General features: G+C 46.0%; 1 protein-coding gene across 1 annotated transcript in view; it reads left to right on the top strand.

The window, feature by feature from the left end:
- Positions 1–8,423: 8,423 nt before the first annotated feature.
- The window catches only part of LOC119450633 (uncharacterized), a 317,066-nt gene continuing 298,850 nt past the window's right edge, over positions 8,424–26,639 (top strand). The window contains exon 1 of the mRNA XM_037714138.2: positions 8,424–8,730. The gene's annotated coding sequence lies outside the window, so the exon portion shown is untranslated. The remainder of the gene's footprint in view (positions 8,731–26,639) is intronic.

The following is a 26,639-nucleotide window of genomic DNA, read 5'->3' as shown; positions in this document are numbered from 1 at the left end:
CTGCGGAACCGTACCCGTCTGCCAGGAGTCGTGTATAGGAGCAAGAGTGCCTTCCCAGCTTGGTCTCCTAGGTTGCGCAGGGCACAGTACGTAATGCCGTCAGGTCCTGGCGCTGAAGAACGCCTGCACAAAGCCAGCGCAGCTTCTAGTTCTTCCATAGAAATTCATTCTTAAGAACTCCGGGCGGCCCCGGCGGCTGCGCGCACCCGTACAGGCTACTGTATCTTGAAAGCCATCTGCGCCGGGGACACTGTCGATCCGCCGTGCTCTTCGCGGCTTAGTTCGCGTTGATGCGAGACGCAACACGAAGGTCAATTCGCTCACTGCTGCTGCCGCGCTTCCTCACTCTAGCGTTGTGACAGCGAGTTTCCGCGGTCATCGAGTGAGAGGTGTTCATGTTTTCTTGTGCGCGCGAGACACCATGCTTGTTCACTTAGTTATTATGCCTATGTTTACAAGTTTGTACGGCCGATAAAACTACTATCCTTACTTCGTATAGTTGTCCACTAATTTGCTATCGCAATCGATGCTTCGCTTTTCGGGCGAAACTGCGACTTTTTTCCTTGGCCGGATGCCTTCCTCGACAATATGTCCCATTTCACGACTGGCTGGCATATGCTCTGACGAATTGTTCCAGCGTAAGAACCGTTTTGTGAATGCGTGCCCAAAACCATACAGCAAGGGGCGTGTGCTGCACTACACGGGCGATCGAACACGTCAACGTAAGAACGCCTTGGCTTTCCGTTCGATTAGTTTCGTACGAAAAGGTTCGCCGCGTCGCCCGTCGTTGTTTACTCTCAACTTATAAATCATCGACATGCGCAGGAACAACCAGATTTAAAAAAGAAGAAAAAAAAGCGAGAGAGTACGGGCGTGCCTTTTCCAAACAAATCGACACCGATCGACGCATACCTGCACTGCAGGAATCAATCTCCCTCATGACGCGGCGTGTCCACAGCGGCTTGACAGCGGCACGTTTCCAGCGCGCTTAATGCCCGCGTAGACAAAAGAGCCGCTGCTCAATCCTCTATCCAAGCGAGCCGCGCTGAGTAATGAACGCGCTCACGGGCGGGGCGTTTTCCCCTCCCCCTCAAAGATAACTTCCACCAATGTATTGCGTGTGCTTGCAAACAGCCCACTTTCGGGCCAGGCGTCAACGTGTAATCGGCACAAAATGCATTCAGGCCGAGGAAAGTTTATATATGCTTGTTCGCGTCACACGGAAGGATCGCGCCGCCGGCGCCTGCGCAGTATATCGCTTTGTCTTCTCCGTCACTTGACAACGCGGGTGGCGCCGGATAGGGTCGGCCACGCCCTTTTCGGGACAAATGCATTGCGTGCACGAGTTCAGTATTTTTTCCGTTTAATAGAGCTCGAACGCGCAGGTCGTTCTATTACTTCGCCGCGGGTTCCATAGCATGCAATAAGTCGTCGACCCAGGTGGTCACTTAGTGGGCCCATGCGATTCGAAGACTCGTGCCAGCCAAGGCAGCAACGGAATATGGTGATAAGGCATAGCACATCTGAAGATGTGTTTTTACGACCAAGTGAGTGAGGAAGGCGTTAGCAAGTTTCTCAACACAATGTTTATAATAAGCCAGTACAACGCTGAAATGTCCTTTTTACAAATAGTGCGTTCACTTAAACATTATATACAGTAATAAATCATAATCCTAAGTGCACTCATCGGCCCACCGTTGAGGGGCCCATAACATGAAAGATCGAAGTATAGCGCAACGTGCTTATATGCGCATTTCAATGGAATGCGTAGGCTAATATGCATACACTGAAACATAATCAAGCATAACCGCTCGTTTCGCTTCACTCCAGGCACCGTCGCTTGTTGTCGCTCTGCCTCTGCCGCCTCGCAGATAAGGCGCTGTCACCTTATCTGCGAGTAATGTGCCGATCGATTCGCGCATAAGTGTGTGATAGTTTACTGCAGCTGATATTAAGATAAACACTGCCAAATATTCTAAATTATTTCTCCGCCCTTTTAGAGAAGTTGCTCGTATTTTTAACACTCGTTCGATTCCTGCACTGTGCAGAACCTTAGAGCAGGGGCCATGAAATAATGCCACAAACGGGAATTACAGTACTTCATACCACTATGAAATCGTACGCGTTTTCTTTTAGATCAGAGGCCATGTTATGTACTGATTCTTTCCAATTTTATTTAATTTTTGCCCGTCATCATTGGCTGGCTGGACGCCATGCCTGTACGCGATCGCCGGTATTGGCCACTCGTGACAAAAAAAATAATAAAAGAGATGGAATAGAATCAATACGCCCCCTGTATTCGGCGTGCAGAATAAATAAGCACAGAACTATGAACGTTGGCACAAGAAACTTAAATTGCTCAGCAAATGTTTCAAAATACGTGCGATACCGGGAGACCTTTCAATTCGATTTTTTTTTTTTACATCGCGGATCGCAGCGGCGCATGGCAGAACTCATGTCTGGCGTATAAGCTGGTATTGCTATGGTGTTTAAATATATATTGGCACTCAACGCCAATATAGCGTGGTCTATATTGTACAGCAGGGAGGCTACCCGAGGTTAAGTGATACTCGATTCCTCCGCTATTTTTACTTCCTTTTTTCTTTTGTTTTATTTATTTTGTTTGTTCCATACATTATTTAGTAGCTGGAGTTTATTTTTGATTATTGAGATAGCAGACCCTTGGGTGGCCTACTTTCCAACTTGCTCATCATTCGATAAACAACAACTTCACATGCGAAGTGCTTCTCCTAATCTTCCCCTCCCCTTCTCCCTTCCCCCAGTGTAGGGTAGCCAACCGGGCTAAGTCCTGGTTAACCTCCCTGCCTTTCATTTAACATTTTCTCTCTCTCGCTCTAACCTCTGACTGTGTCCAGAGGGGAGCGTAAAACCTGTACCAGCCCAGCGGTTCGCACGCTAAATTCAGAAATGTTTACCCTTTATTTTCCCAGCTATTGCGACAAACCTTCTTTGGCGACATATATGCAAATCTAGGGTGGAATTTACAAAGCTTCTCGTTCCTAAGTGCTCTTTGCCATTCGCAGGCCGCCTTGGCTAATATGTCCAACATCGCGATTGGCTGCGACCAGCCCGGACAGTTTTAGCGTAATAACCTCGTGTGAATACGAACCCTGCTGTCCCATACATGGGCTGTCACACATTAAAGAGTTCAACACACTTGTAGGTGTATAAAGGGTACTTGGCTTCTGCCATGGATAACTCCCTCACCCTTAAGGGGTAAGATGATATCATCGATAGATACAAAGGATGTTTTCCTCTTTGCGACTTTTAGTGGCAAGTAAACATATGATAGCTGCGACTTTCGACATGAAAACTACACAACATCAGCTTTTATAGCCAACCTCTCGTGTCTGATATTTAGGTGCTGGCCAGGTGGTCTGAGTTATTACGCAATCTTCAACTATACGGCTTCTGTCATAGCAAGCTTAATTTAGCCTATCTGTCGTGGTAAAATTGTTTTTTTTTCAGCCCTAAGTGTACCGGTGATAGAAAAGGGGAATATCAGCACCCTCCAGGGTGCAAAAATTTTTTGTGCGCACGTTGGCTCGCATTTTTTGCTGACGCACTTTCTCAGAAGACTCGGTCCTCCAAAGGGACTGGCCGTACAGTGGCTGCCGTACCACGGAGCACGACAGGGTCACCACAGGGCCTCATTTGACTCCCGAGAAAGGGTAAACTACAAATCAGTTGTGGACGCTGATTACGGGTCCACGTTAGGTCATTTCGGACTGGCCGCCGACATCCACCGCGAACTACGTATAATGCGTCCCACCGCAATGGTTTCCCAGAAAGCGTTCGCGCAGTATGGAAAGAGAAAATGGCTGACGGAATTTGCACGTAGCGCGTGGCGTGTGTTGCCGCCAGAGAAGAGGAAAAAGTAAAGCGACGGCAATAAAGACAACAAGAACGTGACACACGCGACTTCACCGTCGACCGTTGGGCAGTTATATAGCTCATCGAGGTCAAGGCGCGGCCAGCCGCGACGGCCACGCCAGTGCCCGAACCGGGCCGCCGGAGCGCGAAAAAGGGATGACGAGAAGAACAAGACCAAAGAACCGCTACAGGCAGCCTCGACGCTTTTACTCTTTATTTCTTTCCCTTCCTTATTTTCTCCCCGGTGCAATGGTTCGAAGCGAGGCGATGCGCCTAGTTGTTTACAGCTGTCGCACGCATTGGAACGCCGCGTTTGAACGACCGTCCTACATTCAGAAATGCCAAGGTTGAGTCGTGAGTGAGTTGATCTAAAAGCAGCCGAGCCTCCGCGGCAACAGTGTCGGCTGGAGCGAGGGCAGTCCCGAGATCTCTGTGACAGCAGATACTTTCAGGTTGGGGTCGGCATAGCCAACGATAAAGTGAGTTATGCGGGGAGAGAGAGAGAGAGAGAGAGGGAAGGATAAATGAAAGGCAGGGAGGTTAACCGAGACTGAGTCCGGTTGGCTACCCTGCACTGGGTGTTGAGAAGAGGGCAGGGAAATATTACGAGGAGGGGAGAAAGTTCAGTATTGATTTTCGCTGTCGTAGTGAAAGTTCTCTATTCTGTACCACGGACTGTCGCTCCGTACGGTTGCCTGCAGAAATTGCAGCAGTGCTTTTGTGGTCTTCTGCAGCTGTGATATGAAATGCCATTGTCCGAAGATCTTGTTCAAAGAGAAATGGCTTCCGCCAAATTGGTTTAGGGGGGGGGGGGGGGGATATTTTATTTTCGAAGGATGGGTAGTATATAGCATCGAAGGTGTTCTAGAGTGTCTTCGTCACCACATGCATTGCATTCGGCGTTCCAGTCATGAATGATTATGCATCGATTAATGTAATGCCCAGGCGTAAGTGACACACTACTGTTTCTTCACTTCGGAGTAAAGCCACATACTTGTTCGTTGCGTTTATGATCTTCGTAATCGGCAAGGAACAAAACGCATAAAGAAACACGTTTTTGGGCTAGGTGGTGCATGTGTTTGACCAGAATTCTCCAGATCTGGCGGGTGTTCGTCATTCTTGCCTCTCTTCGAATGTGCTGTAAATCTGTAATGTCTGTTTTCTTCCGGAAATAAACTAGTTGGATGCGTGCGTCTATCCATGCCGTCTCCATCGCCCGTGTTGTTAACAGTGCGCCACCATTCTCGTCATAAACACAAGCATACTTTCTGATTGTTCTTCTTTCTTGTGTATACTTCAGGGATAAGGGAACGCAGTGATATAGCGTGCTTTTTGGCTCAGTAACAGTTTTCACAGAGCCTTTCGGTTGCGAGAACTGTGTCGTTAGCCAACGAAATTCGCTAATATTTTCGCATCACCATTGAACTGCGCATGTTCCAATGAACAGTTCTATAGCGCACGAATGGCATGTTGAATGGGGAACCGATAGTGCTTACCATCCTGAAATTAGGCAGGTTGATTGTGGATCAAAAGGAAAGTGCGTGCGTTACTGCTTTATCGGAACACCATCGCCGAAAAGAGTGAGCTTCTTGACATGTACATTAATGTTTGTTTAGGTGTCAAGACTTCTTTGAAACGTCTATTATTGTGGGCAGGGGTCTACAGAAGCTGGGCCCGTATTCGCAAAATTTTTGCGCTATACTGGGGGAGCAAAGTTGAGTTGACAGGTTTTTTTTTTTTAAGTTATGCGATGAGATGTACGTGAAGACCACCTCTACAGTGGGGTTCATGTGGCGAGGGGGACACAAAATGAGATGATAATTTCGCTATTAGCAGTCCAATTAACAAGCATTGAATAATAACTTTTGACTGGCTGCAGTAAGCAGGCACGTTTGTATTGAAAAGTTAGAGGCAGTCGTGTTTGTACAGGAGTTCCACTCGGCAGAATTCTGCCAAAGAGCACTTGGGCTCTCTTGCAGTCGAGACCCACGTAATACGCATACGTGTTTGTCCCAATCGCGTTGCGCACACACAATTGGCCGCCTTACACGAGCATGTTCGTTTATCTGGTAATGCACTGCAGAAACCACATATTATGCTAGATAACCAGGGAAGTAATTCCAGCTAGTTGGTGGATCATAGCGGGAAATCGAGTAGCGCTGAAGGGATAGGGACGGACGTTGAAAGTACGGCAACACACGGAGCAGTGTGTTGTCGTTCATATATACGTCCTTGTAGTTCTAGCGCAACTCAGTTTTCCGGGATAGGCATCTTCCTGCAAAAATATTTCACGTAACGTTTATTCCCACAGTGGTTGCCATCTGCACAATTTTTCTTTTGCAAATGTATAAGTACAAGGACGTTTTGATGCGAAAGCATCAAATGGCTCATTGAGCGAAAACACCGGCGTCGTCTGTAGCAGCGAAACTTGCCATTGACTGCGACGCCACGTCACGAGTTGCGCTGGCTTGAGCTTGCTGGCTCGGGCCTCGACGGAGCAGAGCTGGCGAAAGGGAACACTTGCTGTCGCGGTATTGCGTGAGGGGAGAGGGAATCGCCGCGACGCCACGTTGCCCTCGCTCTCAGAAGCCTGTGTTATCCGCGCGTGCTAATTCGCCTCGGCAAGGCCAAATCAAAACGCGCCAAGCGTATCGACGCGCTCACTTGCCCCCGAGGAGTTCATAAAGGCTGTTTCACAGGCTGCGACTGGAGCGAAAAAAAAAATCGGTGCGGTCGCATGCGCCGCAATGCGATTTTTATGGAGCTCAATTCACACGGTTGCGATTTCAACAATCCGACTGATGCGACGCCTATAGGGTTGCTTGCTGCCAGGTTTTGTCGCACACGCCGCATAATTCTTTTAATGTAATGAAAAAGACATGCGCGTTATAAGATAATTGACCTCTCGTTATTAGGACCAAATAATACGTGCACGTGCTTTGTAATTTAAAAACGTTTTGAAGTTTAAATTTGATTTGGAGTGCGCAACGGCGATTCCTATGCATGACGTACGCAAACAGCTGTTCGCAGCTGGTTGTTCAGCGCTGTGTGTTGTCTCATGTGCCTTCTATGTGTCGCTCTGCCTAAATAGGATAAAAAGTCCGCAATATATTCAAGGTTTATTGGTTTCTGCGTAGAAAAAAAATATCCATCAGAGGAGATACAATTAACGTGCATGGAGCATTCGCTAACAAATTGACTCTATTTATTCAAGCCATGGAGTTAAATATGCTGTCGTAGAAAATTCATTACGATAGCCTGCACGCTTGGCATGTCAGATTTAATAATCAAGTTAGGCAAGATAACCTTTCAAGATGCATCGGGAAGTTTACGCGTGTGGAAAACCGACAGGAAAAGAATGCATCTAAATGGTCGGGCGTTCAGCGCAACGTTGAAACTTCGGGTGCATTGCTCCTTGTCATTTGCCCTTGCAGAAGTTGCAATTATTTAAACAGCTCCGTACGCGCGATTTTTGCATGCTGCTCAACAAATTAAAATTGTGACGACCCCAAAAGACCATATCGTCTCGTGGGGATCGAATATCTCGTAGTATTGAGAACTCGCATAGGTGTGTCTACAGCATATGAAGCAAAGGTGAAAATGCACTTCGTTTGCAACGTAGCGCGTCAACGAACGCATAGGAATGGGAGAATGGGATCTGCGGCACAAGTTTTTTGTTCTCCCTTCGCGTACGTACTGGATTCATCAATCCAACTCCGCGCGCATCGCACTTGTTGACCGAGACGCCATTTTCCGAAAACAGACCGCGAAATAGCGCAATTTCGACGGAAAATCGCAGCGATCGCTGCGACGTAGCGACGCTGCGACCAACCGGTTGGTCGCAGCCGAAGATCGCAGAGTCTGCATTGCGACTGCGATTTTCGTCGCATGCGACGGAAATCGCACTTCCGGTGGGATGAAAATCGCATCATGTGAAACGGCCTCAACTCGAAGGACCGCTCAGCGGCGCTATATTGGACATTAATGCTTTCGCATTCACAACTCACGAGGAGTGCTTAGGTGTCCTCGGATCTTTGTATTCTACCTTCATTGAAATAGGGCCGCCGCGGTTGGGAACCGAACCCACGACCTCGTTCTTAGCAGCGCAAAGCCAATGCCGCCAACACACCGCGGCGAGTAATCTCAACGGAGTTCAAATGCAACCGACAATGACCTACAACGCACGATACTGGCGACGACTTCCCATAGCTTTTGTTGCGTTCTCGGACGATGTCACATGCCGTTAAAGCTTTTGTTTTTCTTTCGAGGGCCTATTCGCGGCACTGTGGGGCTTTCGCATAGCTGCAGTGCAGGGGGCCACTGCAATCATCCCTATACTGACTGCACACTTAGGCCGAGAAGTCCCTTATCAGAAAACAGGAGGCCGAGCTACGACGTTGTTCCAGAGGTTCGCTTCGTGTTGTAATCGGAGTCGTAAAGCTGCATGAAACGACCTATCTTCTCGCCTTCTCCTCCCCCTTTTCTTCTCGTTTAGCAGCTCGTCGCCACTTTGACGGGTCGCGAAAGAGGCGAAGTGATGCCCGTCTCCAGGGGGTGCTGGAACCGCTTTGATCCCAAGTTGTGAGGAGGCCGACGACTTAGTTGTTTGCATTCGCGCACCCTAAACTTTGTGCTACCGATAAAAAAGAAAAAAAGGAGTATATGGGACACTGTGGCGACCGCGGCCAAGGTCGCAGGTCATAAAGTTGCCGGCTGAGACCTGGGGAACGTAGCGAGCCGTCGCAGCCGCTCCGGAGGGCGTGGTGCAAGAGGACGCGACCGCAGGCGACAGCGCGGGACATCGGCGGAACGCTTGGGTCCCTGGTTCTTCACGCGGTAAGCAAACTTCTCGGACGACAGCGTTTCGCATAGCGTAACGATCGACGGGGATGCTTCGTGCGGCTTTCAGCACGACACTCAACCACGTGATATCCGTCTCGTATTGTTTTTCTTTAGTTTCTGAATTTCTGGATGGAAGACCGCCGACAGTCGATCGTTCCTGATGAGTCGGTGTTTCCATTTCCTTTCCCGAGTTCGATTTGCACGCATGCCGAAGGCTCCTTCCACGAACTCACGATCTACAAGCCTTCCCTGAACAATAGAACATAGAAACTTGGAATGTTTATGCGTATTATAGGACTTAAGACAATTATAATTATCATGCAATATTATTAAAAGTGTAAAAAAAAAGCAATAGACCACGTTTTACGGAACTAAAATAAATTAATTTCGTCATATTGTCGTATAACCCTGCTAATGAATATTTGCTGAAAGCGCGCCTTGCTCTTTCTTGATTTTTTTTTCTACAATAAGCTACACTGTGCTTCTTTCTAAAAAATAAATCCCCAAAACCCGGGCTCATGTCCCTCTGTAGTCAGCCGTAATTCAATAGTAGCCTGAAGTAGCGGTTCAGGAGGCATTTCCTACTTGAATCTGAATTAATATTCCTTCCATGCGACTATAAAATATATTTATTTTCTTCCCTTTGCTACAACGTCAATTTTCTCTGTACTGCACTTTGTCGAGTTTTTCTGTACACTATGGGAACGAAGATCAGAAAACTCTGGCTGTGCGCCATGTGCTTGCGTCATTTTGTTGATTACAAGAACAAGGTGTTTGTTCTTTTGTTCACGTGAACAGAACGAAAGTCACCGCGGCTGAATATCCGCTCCGCTGTAATGGTACTGCAGCGCGCTAATGCATAGTTCTGTTTTATTCTTGTGATAACCGGAAACACCTCTTTCTTTGGCGGTAACAAAGTAAAAGAAGAACTTGTTATAACAATGTACTTACCTACTCGAATCACAGTTTTTTTTTGTCTTCCCCTCCCCCTGCCCCCCCCCCCCCACCCCCCCATAATAGAGAGAAGTATGCTGCCTATCACGAAAACGTTAAACTATAAGCCATGGTATAATACGCGTTGCATGTAATCGCGGATCGAAGGGCGAGCCAAATGCGTTGTTATCGAAGATGAGGTGTAACTAGGCTTATCTGCGTATTGCTGAGACTATGTTCATGCGTGCTTGGACCTTTATAGCACCGGGCAACTTTGGAAATAGTCTGGTCCACACATAAGGAGCTGGGCTACAAATATTTTGCAACTGGAAAAGAACGTGGATACAGGAACTTGAGCTATGCACGCGTCCATTCTGTAACATCTGTCCCGTTCTATGTGGATTTTACTGTGAAGAGAGGTATAAAATGCCTCCGCTATAGTTCAGCCAGGATGCAATGAAAACATGCTTAATGCCCAAAAATTGGTTCGATAGATCTGGCCATTCGATATAAAATAATTCAAAATAAATAAGTAAACCCAAACTCGCGTATAACGAACTAGACCGAAATCTTTAGTGGATTCGCTATATATATATACCTGATACCCTCAGTTGAGAAAAGAAGCGAGAAAGGAATACATTTACCGAAAACAAAAGTACGCGTATAGCAGGCAACGATTCTAAGTGCACAGCATTTTAGGGGCCCGGCTTGTCTACGTGTAATGCGATCTCATGTCGTCGTGGCCAAGCGCAAATAACGGGCTCAAGACAAGGGCTGATCAAACGGGGTTCAAAATAAACGAACATGATTCAGAATAATGTGAAATATAGGAATAGTCAAGGATTAAGCGCATTAATTCGCAGAAACTCGTAGATATCGTGAAAATCTTGCAATGTGATCTCATGTCGTCGTGGTCACGCGCGAAAACAAGTTCTCATAACAGGGTCAGAATACAGAATTTATCAAAGCTGGTTCAAAACAAACTAACATGATTCAGATTAATTTAAAAGATAGGAATTATCAGGCATTAAGTGCATTAATTATCAGAAACTCGTGAAAATCGTTTCCCAAACGCCAATCTGGTACCATCGCAGCGCAAGAGAGGGCGCCACCACCCCACAAGAGTGCTGCTCCAGCACCCAATCAGCGCGCGCCGTGTGGCAAGAGAGAAGGGACAGGGCTATATAAGCAGCTGGCACGCTCCAGAAGTTCCTTTGTGCCATGGACGCCGAGTGGCAGGCGCGCATCGAGCGACAACGCTGGCGCATCACTGCTTCGCACTTCTTCAGGTTTCTCGTTAGTGGAGCTGCATTAGCACTCGATTTGAACGACATAAGCGCAGCATTTTCAATGATGATGATGATCAGCAGTAGCAGCACGTGGTGGCGGTCCGGGTAGTTGCATCAGTATAGCGTTCTCACTGAACCAAGTAAGCGAACATCCAATAAACCAAGACCATGTGTTAAGGAGGGAAATCTTATTTGTATACATCTTAATATTTTGCTTTTTCTTCTTGCTCAAAACTTCTCTAGCTTGTAGCGCTATCTATGCCTGTAACAAATCCGGTCGTATCAATCTCATTTCTGCTTTTTTTTCCCACCAATACTCAAACGTCCCTTGCTTATCTCGACTGCTGACTGGTCGATGCTTCCGTTCACCTTAAATCCAAGCGCTTCTGGAAGGTGTACGTTACCTACGAGTCTCATTGGTTGAATCCCATCGCATCCCATTAGGATGTGCTGAGTGGTCTCCGGATTTTCGCTGCAGCCTACGCATGCCTCATCTTGTTGGGAATATGTGCTCCTGTATGTTTTTATGATCGCCTCCACGGATGCGCGTGTGCTCCGCTCTGATTGGTTGGCCTATTCGGCAAGGGGAACAAGCAGCCAGGTCGCAGCTCCCACGGTCACGAAACCCGGCGAGGTTGTCATAGAAAACCTTCTCTTTTAAAAGCATGCGAAAAAACAACCAAACTAACCAAAAACCCCCAATGCTGAATTCTTGGCACGCAGGCGGCTTTATGGCGCTGGCAGCGGACGCCCTGAGCTTTAATACACAATGTCCGCTTCTCTATGAGAGAGTTATTTACATAAGTATGTGTTAGCCAATTTCCCGCGTTCTATACAGACAATAATTTGCTTTATCCGGGTTCGTAATAGTCTGGTTCAACTGTACTCTATTTCACGTCGTTCGAGACCGAACGTCTTCAGTGTGCAAACCAAACTATACCGGACCACCAATTCAACGTACGCGAGGACAACTTTAAGCTCGCATAACAAAAGAGCCGTGGTCCACTCCACGAGTTGGCGCTAAAAATGCGACGCTTCACCGAGGCGCCAAGGCTGATGGCCTTTGTGCAATTACGCGCTGCATCCGCGTAGGCGATAAGGCGCGGGAAAACAGAGGCATGCGTCTGGAGCTGTTCTCGCTTGTCGGCTGACGCTGTCATTGCCTACGTGGACAAGTTCCGGCTTATGTGCTGGATTCGATTGTAAAGCCTGTGGCTCGTGAAAGCACACACACACACACACACACACACACACACACACACACACACACACACACACGCACACACACACACACACACACACACACACACACACACACACACACACACACACACACACACACACACGCGCGCGCGCGCGCGCGCCATGTTCTGGCATGTCTGAAACTTTCTGGAACTAGGCTGCCGCTTGTTTTCTTCATGGCTTCTCGGAATGGATGGATGGATGGATGGATGGAAAAACTTTATTTTGGTCCATTGGGTCGCGCTAGTTTCCTAGCCCGAAGCGGGCCGCTCCCACGTTGGGACCGAAAAGCCTAGCCTAACGGCCGCTTCACGGGCCCGTTGGGCTGCCCATAGCTGTTCATCTAATGTGAGACTGCGTAGAGTTGCGTCCCACCGCTCTTCAGTGTTGTCCTTGTCGCTGCGTAACGCGGAGCACGGCTTCTCGGAATGTCTGTAGGAATATGACACTGTGCTGACGGCAGTGGCGCACCGACGTGTGGGGGTTGTAACCCCCCCCCCCCCCCCCCTGAGGCCGACTTAACCCCCCCTTTTGTTTAACCCCTTTTCTTTCCTTGCGCCTTCGAGTACTGCAACTAAGGTGTCAGACGCGCAATCGTCTGCACACTCGCAAACTTGCGCAAAAAGCGCGTTTTTTTTTTTTACAATTTCCCGTGAAGAAATTGAAATTAGTGCTGTTTAGATGGTATTGGCAAACTGTTTTATTTTCTTTTAGTGAAAAATGTAGCATTGTTGGTGTGTGTAGATAAAAGCGTGATATAGCGATAGTCCAATGACGTTATAAGAAAAAAAAAGGTCCTACATTTTAAAAACGGCCACAGCCCAAACGCAGCTTTAATTAGTATAGTGGGAATACAGTGCAGTGTCCGCTCGTTCGGCCCTATAGGCTTGGACTCACATACAATGTAAAACCAAAAGTTGTCTTCAGTCATGACGCCCACGTATGGCCGCTCGATTTTTACTACCACACCTCTTCGCTGTCCTTCCCATCCGACGTGTGAACGGATTTTATGTGCTTTCTTTTGGTGAAAAGTGCTCGAGCGGGGGCGAGACGACGTCGCCCGACGATAATGCGGCGATTCGGCGTGTCGTTAAAACATGATGCGTTTCTTTCTTTTTTTTTTCGGTGAGATGCTTGGGACATATTTCCTCCTCGACATGTTTGTGCACCCTTAGGTGAGATCCTTTATTGCGTGCACTGGCGATGCTCGCGAGAGACGTGAAGGTCAGCATATTCCTCTGCCTGGCAGCCTTTCTATGCCGAAGGCCAGCGGATGCGTTAGTTAGAGGCGACATTGTACTGCTCACGCATAGAGTGGTATGTTTGCGTAAAAAGAGAAATGAATACGCTTCTATAATTTGTATATATATACGCGTGTTTTCTAAGACGCGGTGTCATTCTCGTCTTCGTGCGTCTAGTGTGATGAAGTTGGCTTTTGACTGTTTGGTGTGCGTGTGTGTGTATGTACGTTTATTATTTGAAATGTATATTTTGCTCATCTGTATGCCTGCTCGTCTCGGACCGCGTCACTGCCTCCGATTCAGTATAAGCGTTTGTGTCTGGACTCAGTATAGTGCCTGGTGCAACTTGTCCTCGGCTTTTGTCTCTATATGTTCCGTATGTTTTGGATTACATGCGGTCCTCATTTGCCCTTTTAACTAGCTCCGCTATAAAGTTTCTTAGCCTGTGAGATTTCTTCTTATATTACAGTATTTTTTAAATAATGTTACTCTGATGGGAAAAATAGTGGACATCACGATTACATAGCTTATGAATCCCTTTCTTTATGTTCATTTCAATAAAACAAGGATTGAATAAAATTTTTCACAGATGTATGCCAACCCTACAACTGGTACGACAAAGACAGCGAAGCTGTATAAGCAAGTTCTCGCACCCTTCGTAACTGCTATAGTCGGTGCCAACCTAAGAATTAAAAGGTTAATACTACTACGCTCATACTACGCTGACACTACGCTGTCTTACTCGAACACAATTTGCATAGATGACGAGGAAATTTATTCACCCGTAGGCACGCGTACAACTGTGGTATGAACATAGAATACAATATAACGTATCGCACTTGCAATGCATCGTACTTGATATAAACAAAACAGATGAGCAAATAAAATAGTAAACGGTGTCTACTTGACATTGGCTTTGTCACACGTCAGAAAACACTATTACGGTGTACATGCTGCAGCCACTCGAGTTCGCTTATTTACCTCTCGTCAAGTCATTTCGCGTGCTTGAAGCAGCTGTTTCTCCGTGCAGATGGGTCTTATATTTTATGTCACCTGTTTCAGGATGAAACATGAACGTCTAGGCAAATTTTATGGGAGATACTGATATAGCCAAAAACACACAAGACAAACCCGTTAAATTACTATGGACACCTGCCCATATTCTGACCTCACCGGGGGACGGCGGAAACAACGAGGCGGCACACAACGCAGTTCGAGGGCTAACCGACCCAGTTGCGGCAAACACTGGTGCCGTCAACTCGGGGGCCGCCGAAGAAGGTGAGGACGGAGATTGGGAGTGGGGAGGCAGATAGGCCAAATTCAAAGATATACCAACACATTATAAAATGTTGAGGTGTATTCATCCACCACCTCATCAAAAACTAAATAAATCGCAATCTGTTTAATGGCGGTAGTTACTAACGAGGACGTACTGTAATCCATTAATGTGGAATATACTATATCCAGATATGTACACGACAAACGAATTTAAGTTAAGCAGCTCAAGAGCAACTCTGAGCAACTCTGTGGGAATGCCGAGCGCTGACGAGTAGCAACGGGGAGACAGCCTCCAGCGAAAGCCTCCGCGCGCGTTGGTGTGCTGCTCAGCTCAGCCCCACAGGATCATCTGCCGGCAGTCCAGCGGACCGCCGACGCCGCCAGAGCCCAAAGGCTCGTGCCAGACACCTAGGCAAGGTGAAGCGCACCCTATTAACTTGCCGGACAAAAAATAAAGTTTTTACCTACCCACCTACTGATATCACTGCGCAGCCAAAGGTAACCTTTTAGCTCGGAACAACTAGCTTTTGTTTTTCAATTAGCCTAGCATTTTCAGTGGCAGAGCAACGTCATTAATTAAGCCATGAGCGGGCTCGAGCTGGTCTAAGCTCTCTTTCCTAGGTGAAGAGCAGATGCACTGCGTTTTTGCGGTTGTAATTCTTTGGTTGGCACCCACTATAGGGGTCTGCTGGCGCCAAAAAGGCTAGAACCCTGCTTGGCTGGCTCACAGCGTCGATCCAACGCAGCACCAACGCGGTCGTGGATGGGACGGCTGCCGAGTAGGCGCCGTTGCAGCTTCACAAGGACTAGGGAGCCTACATGCAAGAGCTGTTTTAAAAAAGCGCTTGCATGTAGGCTCCCTAACAATGACCATGGCGTCAGACTTCACCGTCGCAGCCTTATAAACTCGTAGCTGCTGACTTGTTTGTTTCGTCTTCCAGCTGATATATAGATATATATAGCTTCGCACTACCACTTTCCCCAGTAATCGCAGCTGACCTCCAATATGGAAGCGGTAGAAGCCGACACGACAAACAAGAATTACACAATACTGGTTAAAAAGAAACCTGCATATAATTTGCTTATTCGAATGAGATATAGGCAATGTAACGTTCCTTTTATAGTCGTTGATCATCGCGTTTCGAAAGCAAATTCTGGGCTCCGACACACTTTGCGTTGCATTTGCATTTGATATCGACCACGCCGTCGCACGCCGGCCTTCGCCGCGTGAAACTCTTCGCGGAATTCCCCTTAACAGCGTTGCTGTAAAATCTGATAGCATCAGTTCCACCCGAGGAGCTTCCACCATAAAGCAATGCAGCTAGTTGGCAATAGCAGTGGATGGCACAAGCACAACTTCGTCGCCTGTATAGTTGTTATAGCTGCCGGCGTCCCGAGGATGGAGGCAATGTATGATGCTTGTCGAGACAAGAACGTTGATTAGAGGTGTGTGTGGCACAGAAAATTACATCTCATGTCTGTATGTACCTCTCGTGTCACAGTATAGTTCATACCCATTCTCGGGATTGACCTAGAATGAGCACATATACCTACTAGCACATGGCCAATTGCACATACTCAGTTCCCAAGATGTTGTCTATTCAACCCAGGGGGCCAAGTAGTCTACTCAGCAAGACAGTCCCTGCAAAGTGGGAGGAAGGTACAAAAGAAAGCCTCCTTTTAAAAGAAAGAACAACAACAAAAATACATAATGAGGCATAGCAACATAAACAAAGGTGGTTTCCCGTCTCCACATGGACGCAGCCGTCTACGCGTATAATGACTGATAGATACTTGATAGGTAGCACGAAAAATGCATTTTATTTTAGTAAGAAAAATGCAACGCCCTATCGTTATTTTGTATTTAGCTAAAATACAATGGGTTCATAGTAAAAGCAGCTTCTTTGCAGCGAACATATACTTGTGCTTGTCGTTATCAATGCGACAAAAGTGAGAGTACACTTGAAAGCTTCAACAGGCGTACCTCTCTACAACGAAATTAATTGTATAAGGAAGGATATCATATGTCTAGGCCAAATACATATTTCTTTAGGTCCTTTTCAGGCTCATACAGGAAGGGCAGTACAACACAGGTAATAAGTCTTCGGAAAACAACATGCATAAGAGAAAAATAAATTAAGAAATGCATTGGACCACATAGTTACACTATTCAAGAGAGCATTCAACGGATAGCCAGTCCACGCATCACAACACACAACGCCTTGCTAGACAAGCCGTAAACAGCACAAAAACCAGAGGCCTCAATTTACGCAGTATTGCGTAGGACAGCTGCACTTTTTTGGGAACAATTGAAAGTATGACTCGACTATTACCATTTTTAAGAGTGGATATTACTTTTATACAGAGCCAATCTGCAGGCAGTTAGATATCTCTTACGTATTGCGAATGCCTATACAGCGAAGACAACTACGATGAATGTGCCTGTGCAACGAAGAAATACCGCTCCACTCCCATCATCAAAGTGGATGGGAAAACGGCTCCGCGGTAGCTCAATGGTGAGAGCATCGCACGCGTAATGCGAAGACGTGGGTTCGTTCCCCACCTGCGGACAGTTGTTATTTCATCCGTTTTCATTTCCATTATTTATCATTTCTTTAATTCGATTAGTAAGTAGAAGTAATTTCCCCTATGTTGTCCTTGGTGTCATTGTTTGTTGGCCTCTTATGATATGATTAATAAACATCGGGCCCCTCAGTTCCCTTTCTTCTCTTTCATTGCATAACGAGTGCTCGAATCCGGCAACATTGATGCCTTCAGGGGTAGCATATGTGGGTTTATTGACCAGTTGCCATCACCCAAAAAGATCACGTGCTCGTGACGCCTGCGGCAGAAAGGATGTTCCACATCCGCCCCTATGTTTGTTAGTGGTGGCGCTGGCTAACACTCCCAGGGTTAGTTCTAGTTGTAAAACATAAATACCCCAGAAAGTGGATGGGAAAACGGCTCCGCGGTAGCTCAATGGTGAGAGCTTCGCACGCGTAATGCGAAGACGTGGGTTCGTTCCCCATCTGCGGACAGTTGTTTTTTCATCCGTTTTCATTTCCATTAATTTATCATTGCTTTAATTCAATTAGTAAGTAGAAGTAATTTCCCCTATGTTGTCCTTGGTGTCATTGTTTGTTGGCAGGACACAGACGGGGCAGTTGCCGAGGTCCCCCCGCGCCGTATTGTGTCGCCGCACTCCCGTTGGCGACTAGTCGGCAGGACCCAGAGGGACGGGTGGCGATGATGGCAGGTGCTATGGCACAACAATATATATATATATTATATAATATATATATTTGAACGAGAAGAAAGAGCACCGAGGGGTCCTATTTTTATTGATCATAACAGTGACACCAAGAACAACATATATATATATATATATATATATATATATATTCGCCGCCAAAATTCTCTGTGGATCTCTCATCGTACTGTGGTGCGGTGGCAAGTGTCTACACGGTCGGATCAAGCCTGTCGTGTATTGTGGCTCAACACGTCTTAATGCTGAATAACACTTCCGCTTGCCCTTCAAGGTCCACCACGGTGGCTGATAGACGCGCTCGTCGCTGAAATCTGCAGCACGTCTCTTGGACGTAATGCGCCATTTCGCCTGGCTGGTAACTAAGCTTCCCGTACACCCATTCTCACAATGCGTGGGATCTGCATTTTTTTTTTTGCGTTAGTCTGTCCCGTCCCCGACAGCACTAACGTTAAAACAGCACACCACCTTCGTTCGGCACGCACCCGGAGAAAATGAGCAGACCGGAAAACTAACTGCACGCCTCATATAACGCATGAAAATTGAGGCGAGTACCCAGTAATTATTGTCAAAGCCCAAGTGTATAGGTTTTAATTAATCTATACACTTCGAACTTTCGGTGCACTCCACCTATAGGGTTGCCTCTATTTTCGGTAAACGCAAAATATCTGCCGGCCTTATCATTTCATTTTTATTTTTGTTCTTCCGGGAAAGGGGGCAAACTGTGTACGTGGTTGATATAATGCCTCTAAATGGGCTGAAAACAAGGGTTCACAATTTTTATTTATCGCCTAATTAACTACAAACTTCAATATTTGCCTGCACATCGTTCCTAACCTTCTCTTTATTTCCTCAGAATATAAACTCCGTGAGTGGTCTAGTTTGTTTTAGAAGACCGTAAAAGCTGGCATATAACGTTTCTGAGCGCTTATGGCTGCATTAACAGCGCCGTTGTAACCGAAAAAAAAAAAAGGCCGGCAGATCCCACGCCCTGTGGGAATCGATGTTATGCGAAGCAGTGTGCGGGGAGCCTACCGAGTTAACGAATCGACCATGAGAGCACCAAGACGTGGGCGGCTGACCTTCATGACCTTCAGGACATTCATATCATGACCTATCATTTATGTTTACCATACACTCTTGTCATACTATGCCAATTTCGGTACATACCAAGTTAACGAAACGACCATGAGAGCACCAAGACGTAGGTGGCTGTTTCATGACCTACATGACACGCATGCCATGACATTCAATGTCATGAGTCCTCAGAAGTCCCTTTAGCTGCGCCTGAGAGACCTTAAGGAGAAAGCCTTTGTCATGCTCGTGACTTTGACTTCGACCATTAACCTTTAGCCTTTTCCTTCACTTACGACCACATCCGAACCCATTCCATTGATTTTTGAGTGTTAATGTTTTTTTGCTGAGTAATTGTCATTTTTGCTAAGTCATGCTCATGACTATGACTTCTACCATCATCCTTTAGTGTTTCCTGCACTTAGTGCCCACGTCCGAATCCATTTCAGTGGTTTTTGAGTGTTAATCTTTTTCATGTAGGTCATTTTCATGACCTACATGAAACGCATGTCATGACATTTATGTCATGACCTATCACTTACGTTCTTCATACACTCCTGTCATACTATGCCGATTTTGGTACCTACCAAGTTAACGAAACGACCATGAGAGCACCAAGACGTAAGCCATTGTTTCATGACCTACATGACACGCTTGTCATGATATTAATGTCATGACATGTCATTTATGTTCGTCATATACTCTTGTCATAGTATGCCAATTTTGGTACACGCCAAGTTAACCAAACGACCATGAGAGCGCCGAGACTAGGCGGCTAGATAGATGGGTACTGTCAAAGTGGCAAATGTTCGCCAAGAAATGCTTCGCATTTATTACCAAGTTAATGATACGATCATGAGAGCACGAAGACGTAGGTGGCTTGTTCATGACCTACAATACACGCATGTCATGACATTCATGTCATGACATATCATTTATGTTTGCCATACACTCTTGTCTTACTATGACAATTTCGGTACATACCAAGTTAACGAAACGAGCATGAGAGCACCAAGACGTAGGTGTTTCATGAACTACATGACACACCTGTCCTAATATTCATGTCATGACCTATCATTTATGTCATACTATGCCAATTTTGGTGCTCACAAAGGTAACGAAACGACCATGAGAGCACGAAGACGTAGACGTCACGCTAGCTAGCTAGCTAGCTAGCTAGCTAGCTAGCTAGATAGATAGATAGATAGATAGATAGATAGATAGATAGATAGATAGATAGATAGATAGATAGATAGATAGATAGATAGATAGATAGATAGATAGATAGATAGATAGATAGATAGATAGATAGATAGATAGATAGATAGATACTCTCATAGTGGCAAATGTTCGCCAAGAAATGCTTCGCATTTAAAAACACAGAAGATAGCTTGAGCTAGGAGACAGGAAAAAAATCTCCACCCTATTAGGCATACGCAAGTTTTCTGGAAAGAAGCCCGTAAAAAAGATGACAAAATAGCATAAATACATAAATCAGAATAAAGGCAGCACAAAGTTGTAAAAAATTAGGATGAATATGGTTTTGTGTAGATGACATGATGATAAATTATTAACGAATAGATATGTCCCAAGGCGTGTCAGGAGAGGATTTCCCTCTTCCCTCTAACAAATAGACATTATTTATAAAGTACTGGAGTGGTCAGTGAAAGATGAGTAAGTTGTACGAGTTAGAAGAGAGCTATTGACATAATGAGAACTGTCATGGCGAGGGGGAATGCAGGTACATTCATTTGCAAAGAACAAGTTGAAGCGGTTCAGGTAGAATAAAATCTCAGGCCACTTTGTTAACGCGCGCGACATCACACCGTCAGGTGATGTAGTAATCATCGTCCATCCTTTTCAGGTATAGCCCTTGCCGTGCGCATTCAGTGAGCGAAAATACACACAGGATTTTCGTCGCTCCCATGAGGCATCGCGTCGGAAGTTGCGTCACACAACAGTGAAAGTATCGCTTAGTGTGTGTTGACCGCGAATAAACACGCGGAACATATAAACACGCGGAACACGTGCGGAGAGGGAGAGAAGAGAGAGGGAAAGTATGTTAGAAAATCTTTGGTGAATGGTTTCCTTTGGGGGAGGGTATAATCACCGGTGACTTTCTGCAGCTTTGCTACAGACATGGCTTGCGCCATGACCCATGAGGCTCACCGGGCACAGGGACTTACTTTACGAATGAGGCTCGTTGAGTCAGCAGGGACGCCAGCAGAAGACAAAGAGAGATGACCTAGCATTTATGAATTTATTTTTCTGTTACCTCGCTTCGGCCTGCCCCCTTTAGTGTATGCGCATTGCGCCCTAAACGGTACGTTTTGCATAACGGCGCAGCAGATTATCGGGCGGCACGTGCACGCTCTGTTGTTTTCTGTGGCGATATCCCCAACAACAGCGCGCGCATTAGCGTATGTGATTTCTACACAGAGCGATAGCCCTGGAACTACTGCTGCGATATGCGGATGGCCTTAGCAGATTATCTGGCCATCAAAGTCGCACGTGTTCTTTTGTAACCCCCCCCCCCCTCACGGTGCCCTCGCCTGTGTGATGTCACCACGGGTAGTGTGTATGTCGCCACAGGTGGTATGGCGGTCGAGTGCGTGCAGATAAAAGCAAGTACCGGTGACCCTGCTGAGGTCCCGGTTTGTGCATGAAGACGTGCGCTGAGACGGTGTGTGCTGAGTTTGCACACTCTTTGCATACGTTTGCACACGTTCAGTTTATGTGGTTGTCCGAGTATATATACGATCACCTGCTTGCCGGCGTCAAATAATATTGACAGAAGCTGCTCGAGAACGCCTAAAAGAATAAGCGTAGCGCATCACTGATCTCACAGTGCATATTTAGTGGTATTCAGTTTAATAAACTATTTCTCTAATTGCGATGTTGTTGACGCCTATTACCCCCGCCCTCATTGAATGACTCACATTTACTGCTGTAGGCCCTGACTATAACCATGCGCAATGATTCGGGGAACTTAAACAGTCTATTCTAGAATTGCGCTCATGAAAAATAAAAGCGTGGTTATGCCAGACCTGCATCTATTACGAAACGCTTGCCATTCAGCTGTCATTATATCATGACTCGGAAGTCAAGGATCGCCAGTCAAGGATCAAGGATCGCCAGTCAGCCTCTAGAGTCTGTAAAGGAGTACGTTTATCTAGGTCAATTACTCACAGGGGACCCTGATCATGAGAAGGAAATTCACAGAAGAATAAAATTGGGTTGGAGTGCATACGGCAGGCACTACCAAATCCTTACTGGGAGATTACCACTGTCGTTGAAAAGAAAAGTGTACAGTCATTGCATTCTACCGGTGCTAACATATGGAGAAGAAACTTAGAGGTTAACAAAGAAGCTCGAGAACAAGTTAAGGACCGCACAGAGAGCGATGGAACGAAAAATGTTAGCCGTAACGTTAAGAGACAGGAAGCGAGTGGTGTGGATCAGAGAGCAAATGGGGATAGACGATATTCTATTTGACAATAATAGAAAAAAATGGAGCTGAGCAGGCCATGTAATGCGTAGGATGGATAACCGGTGGGCAATTAGAGTTACAGAATGGATACCAAGAGAAGAGAAGCGCAGTCGAAGACGGCAGAAAACTATAGGTGGGGTGATGAAGTTGGGAAATTTTCAGGCGCAAGTTGGAATCAGCTAGCGCAAGACAGGTAATTGGATATCGCAGGGAGAGGCCTTCGTCCTGCAGTGGACATAAATATAAGCTGATCATGATGATGATATCATGACTGGGCGCAAATTTATAAAGGTCTAATTAAAATATATATTAATAAAAGGTGAATGACACACTGTTCCAGAACTGACCGCAAAATGTGCAATGTGCACTTGGGTTATCTTTTCCTACCAGTTGTTATAAGTGTAAAAAATAATAATAAAAAGCAAATATAATTCTTTATAGTAAATGCATTTGACCTGCTGCACGCATGGCTGAAAGCCTTTCGGCGGACTTAACAGCTGTATCGCAGGTATGCGGGCACTAAAATTGCCGGCAGCGTTTGTTGCAACGCAGTAAGCTATTACAACTGTGCGCTAAAGGTTAAATGAGTGCACCTTCAATCATACTAGACTCGCAACAACATGTGTGGCCTGAATGGGGACTTCCAGTTTCACATGCATTTCTACAGGCGGCACTTACTAGCTAACGAGTTGCCGCCATGAACCTGGTGTTGAACTGCGGTGAGAGCTATGTACAAATAGCCTGCATCCACCCACTTAACACGCTTTCCGCGAAACTGACTTCACACGCTAACTATCGCACTGGGGACAAATGAAGTATAAATCACGTCGAAGTGTTAATAGACTAAAGACCACCTGGCTGTTTGCCACTTCGCAACGGGCGGGAATCATCTCCAGCGGTAATTCGCACCGCACACAGCGAATTCAATTTGGGTTTTCGCATGCGCGCAGACGGTCTTACACACACGTGTCTCATTAATAATCTTCGCTTTTAAATAGTTCCTAATGATGCAGCTTTGTGCCGTTTACTTCTCCTTAGCGCACGGCAGGGTTAATAATGCTAACTACGATGCACCCGTGGTCAGGAAAGGCGACCTCTGGCCGTTCGCAGTAGCTGTCGGCGATTTTTCACGGTCGCTAATTTTCGGAAAACACCGCTCGCCTTGACTCCGCTGACTGACCGGTTTGTTCTGATGATGGGAGGAGCCAAAATGTGCCGCTGGTCGACTCCGTGAGCGCAGCGGTTTTGGTATATGAGCGCTAGTTCCATGAACGCGTATAAGGGCGAACTCCTTAACCGGCTAGCTTTCACAGTGGGCTCATCTAAACTCGGCCTTCCGCATGGTTTCCCATGACGGGTAGTGAGAGAGAGAGAGATGGATATAAGAAAGGCGGGGATGTTAACCAGTCAAGAGTCCAGGTGGCTACCCTACGCTGGGGGTAGGAAGAAAGGGAAAAGAAAGAAGGGACGGAAAGAGAGGGTTGCAGGTATGGAGACGTGCACGGACCATACTGCAGAGTCAAATGCGCTCGTACAAACCAGACGCTCTCAGAATGCACAAAAGCACCTTCACTGCCTTCTGGTAACTCTCCTTTGTCGTCTATGGCTCGGAGTAGCTTTTATCAATGCCTACTCCTACCTCATCGCAATGGCCATAACTCCGGAATGTGATGTTTGTGGGTGCAAAGAGACGATATAGCGCACCTTCCGTGCGATTGTGGTCGTTTCAGTGTACTAAAAAAGTCCTCAGCACCACGCTCGACAATGTTGACAACCGTCCCCATACGAAAATCAGAATTATTGGACCCTGGTTCCATCTGACGCTCGCTCGAATTGCTTTAATGCCACTAGTGCGCTTTCTAAGAGCAACCTGGCTGATTGAAAAATCATATTGTGCGAACAGGTTTTTTTCCCCCATCTTTTCTTCTTTTATCCTCATGTTTTTTGTCCTTATCCCATCTGCCTGTGCATAGTAGCCAACCGGACACTTAATCTATAGTTAACCTGTCTGCCTGTCACCTCTTGTTTTCTTTCTCTCATTCAAAAATTGGCCAGGTTCCCATACAACGGTGACGCAAGCCTCAATGTTTGGTGAGCGCACGCCGAATTCCAAAATTTCTTTGAGATTTATTTTCCTCTTCTTGCCTGTGTTTCTTTCCTTCCTTCCTTTCCTTCTTTCCTTCTTTCCTTCCTTCCTTCTTTCGTTACTTATTTCCTTTCTTAATTCCTTCCTTCCTTTCATTCTTTCTTTCTTTCTCTCTTTCTTTCTTTTTTCTTTCTTTCTTTATGTCTGGTTGTTTTTTATAGTCGTTGGCCTTTTTGATATTCTGGATAGCCAGCCCTACGGTGCTCTTTTTTAATTCCCAGGATATCATCATTTAATACACGACAATAATAAGAATAAACGGGCAGACAGCAGACTTTTCGAATGTCGCAACAGCTTGCCGTCAGTGCCGAAGAAATTTCGGGGCCCGGGGCTAACTGCATCCTTCGGGTCCTAATGACGACTGGTTTAAGACACTGAATTTTTCGAAGCCCACATGTTACGCTCGCTGATTAGCGATAAAATATACATAATCTGTATGGGTTCGGGAAACTAATTTATTAGCGTGATTTCTAGAATTATGTACCGGTTATTATCTGACGTACACGTTGTTATGTTTAAAGAGAGTTCTTCTGTTGCCACCTTCACTGCCGCACTTGAAAATGTGAAATGATAGTGTTTTATCGTCAATGGCTTAGCAACATTCCATGAAAGCGTCGCACTTATCTCTTGCTTTTCTTTATTTTATGTTTTTCCAGTTATGTTTTCTTGATACTACGCACCACGTTGACATGTCGAACGCATGTAACCAAATACTTTTTTTTTTTCATATTGCCAAGTGTTGAGCAACGCTCTGTCTAATGCGTCCCCACACGTGTTCACATATGAACTATGCCATCTGAAATGTTATTATTGTATTCAGTGCCGTACTTGACACACCAATCGCATTTCCCCAGTTCCGTTTGCTTGTATCTGCGCTCTTTTGTTGTTGTAACCCACTCCTGCTTAAGGCCTGGAATTCAGGCTAGTAGTACTCAATAAATAAAAAAATGAAAACTAAGAGTAAGTCCATCACAAATTCACAATTAGTCGAAGTGTGCATTGGCACACAGCACGGACCAAAAAACAAGAGCATATTCTTCAAAACAAGAAACATTAACATTCTTATTAGGCACTCAATTCAGTTATAAACGCATAACATTCACCAAAACGTATGTACAAGTGCAACATTTGAACATTGAAATAACTATACCAATCATGTATAATTTTTTCACTTCTAAATCAATGTTTACATTCAATACGACGAGGAAAAAAATCAGTCACGTTGGACTCAAACTTCATCACTCGATCGTGACAAAATGAGAACAAAGAACGACTTCTTTCACGCTGTTCATTGACCAACGAACAAGCTAGTGAGAAAGAAAAAAAAAACGCGACGGCTGTCAAGAAGTTGCCCAGGCCGTCGGTTTTCGATGATAACATGGGCAGCAAGCACGCTCAGCAACGTTTTTTTTTTTTTTCAATGCTCGAGCCTGAAAGTTGGGGGCCCGGGGCTGCAGCCCCCATAGCCCCCACCTTACTCCGGCTCTGCTTGCCGTTTCTGAACGCGCTCAGCTGGCATGCGGTATGTAGAAAATGTGGCGGTCCGGACTCTGTAGTACACGTTACATGCACAGTGGTGACGAGGTGTCCATGAGCGTAATGCATAAGTAAACGCAAGAACTGTCAGCAATTACCATTCTCTACTCATTAATACAGAATTCGAAGTATCATGCTGTCAGAAGTGGTCGAAATTCCGTTTCTTCGTCGGCTAAAATCATGGGAGCCCTGCAGAAACTTGTATCCAAATCAAATCAAATCAAATCAAATTATTGAAAACTCGCGACAAGGCGTATAAGACTGTTCTAACATGTCACACAGTTAATTTGTATTATCGGACAACTGATTTATTACACGCAGAAGTCGCATTACTGCCAAGAAGTGTCGCCGGAGAAGTGCGATCTCCCAGTGGATATGCTCAGATGAGGGAAGAAAGGGAGAAAGGCAG

The sequence above is a fragment of the Dermacentor silvarum genome, chromosome 4, assembly GCF_013339745.2.
Source record: "Dermacentor silvarum isolate Dsil-2018 chromosome 4, BIME_Dsil_1.4, whole genome shotgun sequence".
Classification (NCBI taxonomy): Eukaryota; Metazoa; Arthropoda; class Arachnida; order Ixodida; family Ixodidae; genus Dermacentor; species Dermacentor silvarum.
This window is presented reverse-complemented; position numbering and strand designations above follow the sequence as displayed.